Source organism: Sus scrofa, chromosome 16, assembly GCF_054392235.1.
Source record: "Sus scrofa isolate SSC_HxYL_T2T_F1_AM1 chromosome 16, Sscrofa_HxYL_maternal_Yorkshire_Landrace_v2.0, whole genome shotgun sequence".
NCBI classification, from domain to species: Eukaryota; Metazoa; Chordata; class Mammalia; order Artiodactyla; family Suidae; genus Sus; species Sus scrofa.
The window spans coordinates 55048712-55062109 of record NC_139398.1 but is presented as its reverse complement, the minus strand read 5'-3'; the positions used below and the strand labels follow the sequence as shown (position 1 = coordinate 55062109).

General features: G+C 38.8%; 2 protein-coding genes across 7 annotated transcripts in view; one reads left to right on the top strand and one right to left on the bottom strand.

Moving 5' to 3' along the window:
• The window catches only part of SREK1IP1 (SREK1 interacting protein 1), a 469058-nt gene that overhangs the window by 221011 nt on the left and 234649 nt on the right, over positions 1–13398 (top strand). The gene's annotated exons all lie outside the window — the stretch shown is intronic.
• Positions 1–13398, bottom strand: part of RGS7BP (regulator of G protein signaling 7 binding protein) — a 103753-nt gene that overhangs the window by 64940 nt on the left and 25415 nt on the right.

Genomic DNA, 13398 nt, shown 5'->3' with positions numbered 1-13398 from the left:
TATACGCCAATGTCACATTCTGCAGAGCTCTCAGGCAGTGACTGAGCATGTTGGGCCAGTAGAACTGGGCCACTCCTGCCCAATGCAGGGCACCCCTCAAGGGTTATCTTTGCTCAGGGGCTCCTTGTCGTCCTGGCTGAGACCTTTCAGTGCTGCACTGCATTTTGAGGCTCTGCTTAGTTTGAGGTTCTGCTTACCCATGCTTTCTTTCCACCTGTGCTTCATTCACAGGTGTCAGTCCTGTTAAAGCTTTCCCCTTGTATTTCTGCTCTCATTCCCCTTAATCCTTCACAAATGTTTCCCCCAATAAATAGCTTGCATTTCTAACCTTTTTTTTTTTTGTTTTTCCTTTTTTGGGCTGCCCTGTGGCATATGGAAGAAGTTCCCAACTTGGAGTTGAATTGGAGCTGCGGCTGCTGGCCTACACCACAGCTCATGGCAACTCCAGATCCTTAATTCACTGAGTGAGGCCAGGTTTCAAACCCATGTCCTCATGGATACTAGTCAGGTTCATTACAGCTGAGCCATGAGGGGAACTTCCCTAACTCTATTTTAGTGTCTGCTTCCCAGATTACCCAAACTGAAGAAGATCAATTAGTACAATCTTTCTGGAAGTCATTATAATAATATTCTTTGATCCACATTTCACTTCTGGAAATCGACACTAGGGAAATTAGCAGATATATTTATAAAATTTTAAGCAGGATTATTTGACAGTATTATTTACAATTGAAAAAGATGAAAATAAACTAATCATAAAAGATTAGATACATTATTATATCCTATAAGATAGTATATATGGTCTCAATTCCATTTTTTTTTAATTTTTAAATTTTCTTTTAAGGGCCACATCCATGGCATGTGAAAGTTCCCAGGCTAGGGATCAAATGGGAACTGCTGCTGCCACAGCCACAGCAATGCCAGATCCGAGCTGCATCTATGACCTAGACAGCAGCTCAGGGCGCCATGGATCCTTAACCCACTGCCAAGTCTAGGGGTTGAACCACATCCTCATGGATACTAGTTGGTTTCATTACCACTAAGCCATAATGGGAACTCCTACATGGTCTCATTTGTAAAGATATGCAATGTTACTTATGTTATTAATGAAAAGTTATGTATGGTATATACAATCTTGTTAAAGTGTGTATATATGTAGACATAAGAACGAAATATGTATTAAAAAAAGTAATTTTAGGGAGTTCCCGTCGTGGCGCAGTGGTTAACGAATCCGACTAGGAACCATGAGGTTGCGGGTTCGATCCCTGCCCTTGCTCAGTGGGTTAAGGATCCGGTGTTGCCGTGAGCTGTGGTGTGGGTTGCAGACGCGGCTTGGATCCTGTGTTGCTGTGGTTCTGGCATAGGCCGGCAGCTACAGCTCTGATTAGACTCCTAGCCTGGGAACCTCCATATGCTGTGGAAGCGGCCCAAAGAAATAGCAAAAAAAAAAAAAAAAAAGACCAAAAAAATGTAATTTTAATTTCTCCTTTGTGCTTTTTCCTATAATTTCTAAATTCTGCAATGAACAAATTATCTTATGGTAAAAATACATGTTATGTACTTATACCTACATAGGCATTTAAAAAACAGGTAGAAAAAATCAAAATATTATTAGTGATTATTCTTTGAGTGATAATATGAATAATTTTATTTCTCATTTACTCTCCTGAATTTTTCAAATTTTCTAAAATTCAAAATAATCTTCATTAAAATTAGATTTTACTGATTTTTTAAAACAGTGCAAGGCAATTTATAATATGCTTAAGGGAGTTCCTGTTGTGGCTCAGCAGGTTACAAACCTGACTAATATCCACAAGGATGCAGGTTTGATCCCTGGCTCCACTCAGTGGGTTAAGGATTTGGTGTTGCCATGAACTTTTGTGTGGGTTGCCGATGCAGCTTGGATCCTGTGATGCTATGGCTGAGGCGTAGGCTGGCAGCTGCATCTCTGATTCGACCCATAGCCTGGGAACTTCCATATGCTGCAGGTGTGGCCCCAAAACATAGAAAAAAAACAACAACAACTGTGCTTGAACAATTGGGCATCTGTATTCAAAAATATAAACTCAGTCTATTCATCATACTTTATAAAAAAAATTAGCTCAAAATGGGTCATGGACCCAAATATAAAACATAAAACAAAAAAAAAAAATTTTAGAAGAAAACATATGAGAAAGTCATTGTTGTCTTGGTTAGAGAAAGAGGTCTTAGGACACTAAAAGCATGATCCATGAAAGAAAAATTGATAAGTTGGAGTTCACCAAAAATTTTAAAAAATTGTTCAGTGAAAGACATTGTTAAGAAACTGAAAATACAAACTTCAAACTGGGAAAAATTTTGCAAATTACATATCTGACAAAGGATTTGTATTCAGGAAATACAAAGAACTCTCAAATCTCACCAGTTAGAAAACAAACAACCCACCCTCAAAAATAAGCAAAACACTTAACCAGACACTTCAGTGAAGAAGATAGGTGGATGGCAAGTAAGCACATAAAAAGATATTCAACATCACTGGTCATTAGGGAAATTCAAATTGAAAACTCAAGATACCTCTATACACTTTTAGAATGGCTTAAAAAAAAAAAAAAAGAAAAAAGCTAACAATGCTAAGTGCTGGCAAGAATGCAGAGAAACAATTCTTATATATGCTGTTGGAATCCAAAATGGTACATCACTTGAGAAAAGAGTGTGTCAGTTTCTCATAAAGTTAAATTCACGATACATAATTGTTAAATAACCCAGACAGTCCATTCCTGGTTAATTACCCCAAATAAATGAAAATTATGTTCATGCAGAAACCTGTCTATGTGAATGCTAGTAATAATTTTATTCATCATTATTCAAACTGGAAATAACTCATACATCCTTCATTTGGTGGATGGATAAACAAATGGTGGCACATCTGTATGATGAAACGCCACTGAGCAATAAAAAGGAATGAACATTTAATGATACGGACAAACCTCAAGCAGAACCTCAAGTGAGTGAAGGAAGCGAAAGAAGCCAGAGTTAGAAGGCTATGTGTTAGGTAATTCCGTCTTGACAAAGGCAAAATTAGAGGGACAAAGAACAGATCAACATGGAAACAACTAAATGTCCATCGACAGAGGAGTGGATCAAGAAGATGTGGTACATATACACAATGGAGTATTACTCAGCCATTAAAAGGAACGAAATACTGGCATCTTTAGCAACATGGATAGACCTAGAAATTATCATGCTAAGTGAAGTCAGTCAGACAATGAAACACCAACATCAAATACTATCATTGACATGTGGAATCTGAAAAAGGGACATGGTGAACTTCTTGCAGAATAGATACTGACTCACAGACTTTGAAAAACTTACGGTTTCCAAAGGAGACAGGTTGGGGGGTGGAGGGATGCACCGGGGTGTGGGATAGAAATACTATAAAACTGGGTTGTGATGATCAATGTACAACTATAAGTGTAATAAATTCATTGAGTAATAATGATAATAAAAAAAAACATTTTCCAGGGCCTCGTGATTCCCCAAAGGACTGACTACGAAGGGCAGCATGAAAGAATGTTTTGGAGTGATGGAACTCTCCTGTATTTTGATGTTGGTGCTTATACAAGTCTATGCATTTGTAAAAACTCATAGAAATTTACTAAAAGCAAAATTTACTCTGTTAGCTAAATACATTTTTATTTATTTATTTATTTATTTTTAAATACATTTTTACAAGATAAAGTAGGGTCACTACAATGGAAAAGTTTGGGAAATTTTGATTGTTGAAGCTGACAAAATTATTTTTTATCACAGCTTTGCCATAATGTTAATTAAAATTAGTTATATATATATACATATATAACTATATATGTGTGTGTGTGTATGTGTATATATATATATATATATATATATATAGTGTAGGTGAAGGGGATAAAATAATGCATGCTTACTGGGTTTATCAACTTTTAACATTTATAGATCCACAAAAAAACATGTTAAAGCAGAGGGAAAGAGGAGCTTTATAATTAATTGGTTGAGACAGTTGTGTCCAAGCCTGTGATTTCTCTCTTCTTCCTTTCCTCTTTCCCACTCTTCCCATGTGCCTGCCTTCAGGCATTTAACCCTGAGTAAAGTTTTCATGTGGCTCTTCATGTGCTAGGCTTTGAATAATATATCAGAAAAGCTTAGATAGCAGTTTGACAGACCAGGCAGAGATATTCTTCAAATGATCATATCTTTTATGGATTCTTGATATAAGTCAAGAGTCTAATATATTTCTGGGAAGGAATTTCCATCATAATCTAGAGCAAAATTGTCTGTGATGTAGCTTTCTGGGAATCTGACTAGACCCAGGGATAGACCTGAGAAAAACTCATGGCTAACATATTTGTAAGATAACTCTCTTAAATATAAATGATTTATCCAAGCTTTTGGTGAGAAGTGCAGCTTAGAGACTCCAAAATGAACATTCCTAGCAAGTATAGTAGAAACTCTCTTACCCAGTGTCACTGAGACTGGTAATAGGGTGGTTAGTAAGTCAGCTCTAACTATCTTTTTTAATTTTCTATTTTTTAAATAATTTTTATTTTTTCCATTTAGTTGGTTTACAGTATTCTGTCAATTTCTACTGTACAGCAAAGTGACCCAGTCACACATACATATACTTTTTTTTCTCACATGATCCTCTATCATCCTTCATATAGTTCCCTGTGCTATACAGCAGAATCTCATTGCTTATCCACTCCAAATGCAATAGTTTGCATCTATTTATCCCAGACTCCCAGTCCATCCCACTCCCTCCCCCTCCCCCTTGGCAACCACAAGTCTGTTCTCCAAGACCATGAGTTTCTTTTCTGTGGAAAGGTTCATTTGTGCTATATATTAGATTCCAGAAATAAGTGATATCATGTGGTATTTGTCTTTCTCTTTCTGACTTACTTCACTTAGAATGAGAGTCTCGGGTTTTATCCATGTTGCTGCAAATGGCATTACTTTGTTCTTTTTTATGGCTGAGTAGTATTCCACGTGTATATATACATACCACTTCTTCTTAATCTATTTATCTGTCAATGGACATTTAGGTTGTTTCCATGTCTTGGCTATTGTGAATAGTGCTGAAATGAACATACAGGTGCATGCATCTTGTTCAAGGAAAGTTTTGTGTGGATGTATGCCCAAGACTTGAATTTCTGGATCATACAGTAGTTTTATATTTCGTTTTCTGAGGTAGCTCCATACTGTTTTGCACAGTGGTTGTACCAGTTTACATTTCCACCAACAGCGTAGGAGAGTCCCCTTTTCTCCACACCCTCTCCAGCATTTGTTATTCGTGGACTTGTTAACAAAAGCCATCCAGATATCATGAAAAAACTCTATCTTAAACTGTTATTTTAATCTGAGACATAATTTTACAGTCATCTACCAGTTTTCCGATGAAGGGCTAAAGTCTTCTCTTTGAATGTGGATCCATTGACATGGGTTCTCTGTCTGACAAAAACAAAACAAAATAAAAAACCAAAAAAACCCCACACCTCATTAAACATTTCTAGTTTCCAGTTTCAATTTCTTTAAAGTACAGAAAGAACTTAAAGACACTTGTGATGCACACCAACTACAGGATTCCCCTAAAATTTTATGATTGTTTATGCCCTTTTACAATTCTCTTGTCCACACCTAACTGGATAATATTTTTATCTTATCGGCTCACTTTTAGGGTCACTTTCTAAAGTATTCAGCTACTCATTTTTTATACTAACAGCTCTCTTTCTGCCCTTCCTGTCTCATGAGATTACCAGTCAAAATTACAGTATAAATATGAACATGTTTGGACACCAATATAAACTGACTCTTGATAGGCATAAAACTCTACTGATGGGGGTGGTGCAGAAGTCCATGGTACATATTAGAAGATGCTTGCTAACGTGCAAGGAGGTTTTACAGAGGAAATGAAGCCCTTCCCTTAGTCTAGTGACTCAAGTAAGTGAAGGTCAGTGAACAGCATACCTATAACAGCTAAAATGTAGATATTTTGTGATTGTGATAGATAACATGTATGCTTTATTTACATTTTGTTTTGACTAGTATAGTATGTGATATATATTCCCTGCCTTGATGAGAAATCAACCCCTCTTTGAACAAAGATAAGTTGCAGGAATATGTGCAAATAGAATCAATATATTCCTCCTGCTCCTCCATTTATTTTCGGATTTTTTTTTTTCGCTTTTGTTTAGGGCTGCACCCATGGCATACAGAAGTTCCCAGGCTAGGAGTCGAATTGAAGCTATAGCTGCCAACCTAGACCACAGCCACAGTACTCAGGATCCAAGCCGCATCTGCAACCTATACCACAGTTCATGGCAGCACCAGATCCCCCTCATTGAGCGAGGCCAGGGATTGAACTCACATCCTCATGGATACTAATCAGACTCATTTTTGCTGTGCCACAATAAGAACTCCTATGTTTGGATTTTTAAAATTGTGAATCTACATGGCAGTGAATACTGGAAGGAATATAATAACTCTGGTTAACACAATTTCTTTTTCTCCACACTCTCCCCAACCAGGGTATCTGATGCTCACAAGGTCCCTCTCAGAATTATCTTATTTTTCTACCTCCTCACCATGATCATCACTTCTTGCTTCCAATTGAGCTTTGCCTGAAATCAGAAATATCTTGCTTTTACTGCTGTGACTGCAAGCTTCTAATTTCAAATGCAGCCCTGCTCCAAGATTATGAGTGACTTTTTTGGCTGCTCCTTGATATTTAATGAGGACATTACCTACCCAAAAAGACTTCTGGACTCCAGTTCTAAAAGCCTTGCTACATAGGGCAAGACTAGTTTGACTCTGAGAGTTACAAATGATCCTTTTCCACGAAATTAGAACCTTCATAGTAATTTTTTTCAATCATGACTATACCCCAAAGGCTTGTCTATATGGACACCCCAGACAACTAAGCCTCTGAGTCCTTTTTATGATATCCATCTTGATTCCCAAGATTCTTTTCCAAAAGATTAGATTTTTTTTGGCCTTTTTAAAAACTGATATTATGCTCTTCCACTGACAGTAACTTGCCAAGCACATTCACTTGTAGCCACCACCTAAAAAATTTTGGCAGGACAATTTAATTCCATAAAGGAAGATGTGTATTTTCCTATCTGCTAGAGAAGGAGGGTGAAAAATCTAGTTGAACTAAAAGTTTTATATGGAAATGAGTGAGAATTTGAGGAAGTCTTACTTTATGCTATTTGATATCTAAGCTATGTTAAACAGCCTTTTCATCATTTAATAATCAATTCTTATTCATAGTTCTTTGAGCTGACCATATGTCTTGCTCTTTTATTGTGATGGTTAGCTAGAGAGGTGATCCTGGTAGGAAGCATCTTTCCAGAAGTTATTCATGTTTGGGGTGAGAGAAGAACCAACTCTGCCCCAAGCATTAATTCAAGTGTCTTGCAGCCATTATGCTAACCAGGGAATGCGCTGAATATATGACATTCAAACCGGGGTTAGGCATTTGATGCATTCACTTGCCCTGACAACAGAAATAATGTACATAGTCATGTGCTTCTTCAGCAGTCTAAACCAGGGTGGAGATGAGTACATGCTTACGAGGCAGGAAAAAACTTCTTGGTACCTGTATCAGTACCACTGTTTCCACTTCCTCACCTCTCATTGTCTCTTCCATCATCTGGTCTGGACTTTTGTCCCCACTGCTCTGCTGGCTGCTCTCATCAAGGTCACCAAGAATCTCTCTGTGACAAAATCCACTAGTCCCTCTGTCCTTCTATTACCTGACATTTCAGCAGCATTTGGCATCACTATCATACACCCCATCTTGAGACATGTTTTCTCTTGATTTCTAGGGCCTTACAACCCTAAATTCCTGGCTCCTCCTCAATCCTCCTGTCTCCCCTTTCTTCCTAAACTTGTCAGGCCTTAGCTCTCTTCTGTTGTCCATCTACATTATCTCCTTAAAGGAAATCATCCAGTCCCAAAGTTTTAAATACCACCTCCATGCCATGACTTCCAAATTTAAATTTATAGCCCCGACCTTTCCTCTGAGCTCCAGACTTGTCCTAATGGGCATTAGCTTCTAATGGATATTAATGGTGCCTAAAGGAATCTCAAAATTATTATGTTCAAACAGAGCTTTTTATTTTTGCTCTCTCATCCCCTGAAGTGCATCTCTCCTAGACCTCCCTGTTTCATGTCATGGCACTACCATCCGGTCAGCTGCTCGGGCCAAACACCAAGGACCCATTCTTGATCCTTCCCTTTTCCCTCTCCCCCCTCCCCCACCTCACCCCCTCCAACCTTCAGTCCATCTGGAAGTCCTTCTGGCCTCAGCTCTAAAATAATACCTCTAAAATAAGCCACTCCTCTCTCCACTCTCCAGTCTGTCAGGTTCTGGAACTTGCCAAGTTTGTTTCTGCCTCAGGGTCTCAGCACTTGCTCCTCTGTCTGCCCAGAATGCTCTGCCCCAGATCTTTGCAGGGCTGGTTCCTTTTACCATTCAGGTCTCGTCTCAAATGTCACCCTCTCAGAGCGGACTTCCTTGGCCATTCAAACCAGCTGCCTTTCCCTTGCTCTGGAATCGACACACTTGTCACTTTATCTTTTTATTTTATAGTCTTTATACACATACCACTTTCGTAATTATCTTGTTTTCTTATTTATTACAAGTCTCCTCTAGCAGATATAAATTACATGAGGCTATACCATATCTGCTTTATTTCCTGAGGTATCCTCAGTGCCTGGTACATAGTAGGTGCTTAATGAATCTTTGTTGTAATAGTAACTATAGCTCAGAAATAGGCATGAGAAAAAAAGACTGGAGTAACCTCCAATATTTTCTTGAGACAGTTTTACTTCAATATGCCTAATTATAAAGATCCATAAAGCTTTGAATGGGTGTGAAATTGTTCTTAGAATGCAGGTATCTGGAAAGTATATAAGTTTATGAAAGAAAAAATATCAGGTGATGATCTCTGTATTTCTTCACCCTGCTACTCTTAAGGGCAGTAGTTCTCAACTTTCATTGCCCATTGAAATCACCCAGCTGGCTTGAGTCTCACTCCTAGAGATGCTGATGTAACTGATGTGGATTGCAGTCAGTAGTTATTAAAAGCTTTCCAGGTGATTCTAATATGCAACCAAAGTTAAAGAATTCTTATTTTATGGGATAATTTTGGACCTCACGAAATACAGCTTCAAAGTCCAGGAAATCTGGAAAGTAGAGACATTTGTCTTAGAACTGAGATTGCAGGTTTCTACGTTTTTTTATTCATGAATACAAACAGGGTAAGAAAGGCCTACTTTATCCTGGCTGAGTTTTAGTATCACCAACCACACCAGCCTCTCTAAAGCTGGGAAGGCAACAGGCTGATGACATTTCAGAAGCAATAAGAAGAATTGAATATGAGTGGGAGATGATGTTCCACTCAAGAGGTGAGAAACAAAGGGGCTATGTGTGTGGTCCAGTGGAGAAACCAGTATGATTATCTCTCTGACCACATCAACAGATGGAAGAGTTCCTCGGGGGTGACATCCAGGCGATGCTTGGGCAGGAGGAGAGAGAAGCTGGTAACAGCAGCTTTGTGTTAGATGTGTCTTGGGAAATTAAGGCACAAGAGCTGTAGTTCCAGTTTCAACAAGTATGTGTCTAGGATGAAACTGTGAGGAAAAAATCAGAGACACAAGAGCCAAGAGCAGTATTGGAGGGAGGAAGTCTGGTAACATCAGTGAGTCAGGCTTCACATAGGCTGACTCAGCAGCACGAGGAGGAGGACAAGCCCCCTGCTACCCAAAGGTACTAGCACAGAATGGCCTGGCAAGGGAGAGTGTGGGTCACAGGGAGGAGGTCAGATGAGGACAAAAGGTAAGAGTAGTCCCCCAGGGACTGAAGAATAGAGAAACGTCACTTCATTATTTATAGAGGTATTTGAGCAGCTGATGCTTTTACTTTCTCTGTGAAGTAGGAGACTAGATCATCATTCTTTTTACTCATTGTGTTTAAATGGAAATGGCCTTCAAAATACTTAGAAAAGTAAACATAGATGCTCTAACATTCAACTTCCTGAAACAAAAGGTTGTTATTCTGACACTTGAAAAAGTATTTACACAACTTCTCATAAGAGTAAATGCTTTTTATAAAGCCCATTCTGCTGCTCTCTGCTTTACAGATTAAGCCTCATTGTTCTAGGGAGCTCCTTCTGTTTTGGTTCATGGAAACAGACATTGAGCTGATACAACCCAGGTGCATCTTCAGGAAAAAAGGATATTACAACAAATTTTGGTGGTGCTTGTATTGTTCAGAAAAAGATTTAAACAATGATAACATTAAGTAAATGTACAGCTCTCCCCATTTATGGCTTCAGCTCCATTTTTATCATCTAAATTTAAGTGTAAACTTGTCTTTGGTGAGGTTCCCATTTTTTAATTTTTCTGAAAATCAGTAAGCATGTCAAAAAGTTTATGAAACAAAACCTTTCAAGACCTAAGACTCTTGCTAAAAATAATACCTACTAGTAAGGAATTTTTATTCATTAGTTGTGTGAATATGCACGTAGCAAAATGGGGGAAGAAACCTAGCAGGTAGGAAACTAGAGGGTAGAGCAGGAGGAGAATTTCCAAGATGATGCACATTTTTAACACTGTCTAAACATATTAACCTCTTTACTACTCCAATGTTATCACTACAGGGGTTTTCTAAATACCTATATCCACTACATGGATTGAAAAATGAGATTATCTCTAATTCTTGCACTGCAAAATACCTAAGACCAGGGGACTCAAATTCATATATGCAAAGATTGGTTCGTCACACACATGAACAAACAAAGTATTTTTTTCCAGGATCTATAAATTTTTAACTCTGAAATCCTAAAACTGAGTACTGGAAGCCTCAGTACCTAACACGCAGAAAAGTTTGTGATGAATATAGGTGGAATGGATGAACGAGCAAGGAGGGTATTTCCAGACTCTCGCTTAGAGCGGTTGTGACCCTGTTGTGTGGGATGACTCTTCATGCACTGGAGCTGGATTAGAAAGCTAAGGAGGCTGTAACCTCATAGGACCTCTGAGCTTGGGAGACGGCAAATAACAAAGCCCCTGGGTGCCAAGTTTTGTTTCCTTCTTATTGTGCAAGTTGATGTCTCTGATGACTTTGAGTCATGAACCACAGATTTTTTAAAATTAAAATAATGAATAAAGATCATTTTCTTTTTGTAATAGCTTGTAATATTCCTAAGAAACCACTCTTAGGAGGTTTTTTCCTGACACTGCAGGAAAACAGAAAAATAGAGCTTTTTAAACCATTGTTGTTCTTCAGGAGACATTTGTCCTCTTTGGCTATCCAATATTCAGCTCTTCTTCCTTTTGGGAGGTTCCCTGTTATCACTGGTACTGAAGGGTCACAATGTCTTGCTTCACATTATGAAAGCTGAAAGGAGGTCAGCCATTCTCCTCTTCTCCCCTGCTGCCAGGGTGCTGCACATGGCCAGCTGGGCAATCCCACCAGGGCTCTGAAGTTATATGTGTGACGCAAGAGGAAGGGATGGTTGGGACTCATTTGGGGACAACAGTGCCCATCAGTAGTATCAGCTAGGGCAACATCCAGGCTAATCCAATTCTGCTATGTAGCCTGTGCAGTCTCCTTGATTCATGTCCATTTTCCAAGCCCTACCTTATACTTCTGCATTTGATTATATGATCTCCACACAACCTCCCAAAACATCCTCCTCTTTGCTTAAGATGTCTAGAGCAAGCTGCTCTTGCTTGCCAAAAAAAAAAAACCCCAAACACCCTAATTGATATATCTCCTCAATTAATGATCAATAACAGAGCAGTTCCTGGTATTTATAAAAAAAAAAATGAAGGGGAAAGCAAGAAAGGTATAAATTACCAAATAAATCTGAACCAGATTCAGACGTTATTTGTGTTCTTCTGGTGGTGGCAAAGGGGGAGGTCTAGTGGCCTTTGAATCAAGAGGTCATGAGTTCAAGTACTAGCCTTACCATTTATTCACTATGTGATCTTGGGCAAGAATCTCTGTGATCCTCCATTTCCTCACCTAGAGCACAGGGATAAAAATATCACACAGGTAATGTTCTAAGGACAATATGGGACTATTCTTATCATGAAAGCACTTTAAAATCTTAAAGATATTTTTGTCACTCCCGGCCAACTAAGTCTCTTCTACATAATCTCATTCTGTCCATAATCCACATCTGTTGTATATTTCCTAGTTTCTTCTTTGGATATAGCCTGGGAGGCAGAATACCTGTGACTTCAAATTCTTGTTTAATAAAGAACCTTATATTACTACTTCCATTGTAAGCCATAAAACTTAAACTATGTTGAAAATATGATTAGATGACTTTCTTCTTTCTTAGTTCAAAAGCTAAGTTCAGATTTGACCCAACTTATTTCACTCCCCTACAGATACACAGGGCAGAGCTCAGACCACAGATCATTCATCCACTGATCTCCAGATCTTTCAAAGCTACTATTCAAACTTTGGCTTCTATCTAAATTCCTGGTAGAAACATGTTTCCCAGTTTATTGATGTCATTTGCTATAGAATTAAAGTCCTGCCCGCAGACAACCTTCAGTGGACATAAAAGGAAGTTTTCTGGTCAGGCGATGTAGACTCGGGTAAAGGAAAATGGTGAAACTGAGGCAGAAATTCAGAGAAAGGGAGGTGGCATGATGCTGGCCCAGCAAGTGTTACAGTCTGAAACCTGGTCATGGGTCTTGGCTGGTGTAAATTATTTCTGGGCAGTTGTCCTCTTCCAGCAGAGGGCAGGAGAGACAGGGGAGAAAAGAGGGTCCTTTGTGGGGGCTGCTCTCCACTGTCACAGCCTGGGAATATCCCCTTGAGGAAAAAGGAAGGGAGATGCCGTGGGGCCATGTTTTCTCGGTGGGTGGATACTTTGTCTGTGCCAGTGGTTCCCACACTTGTGGACACATCTGAATTACGTGAGGATGTTTTATAAATTCTGGAGCCCAGGCCATGCCCCCTCACCATAAATCAGAATCTCTGAGGGTGCTACCCAAGTCCTAATATTTTTTTAAGCTTCCTAAGAGATTCTGGTGGGCATCATGTGTGGGAACCACTAGCCTACACTGTTCTCAGATTCGTAAAGCTTAAGAATTGCAACCATCAAAGTCAAAGTATTTTTCCCCCTTCCTCTACCTAGTCCTAGTTTTCTTGAACCTTGAGTCTGACAACAAAAGCCAGCATACATTCATTATATTATATGCATATATCGTGTTGCTTTTGAAAACAGTTTTAAAGACCCAATCACTCGGATAATAGAAAATAACTTGCCTTAAACTCAAAGTCATTTTCTAGTGTAACTGCCTTTATCAGTGGCTCATCATTTCTCTAAGGCATTTTTTTCTGAAATGAAATATTCT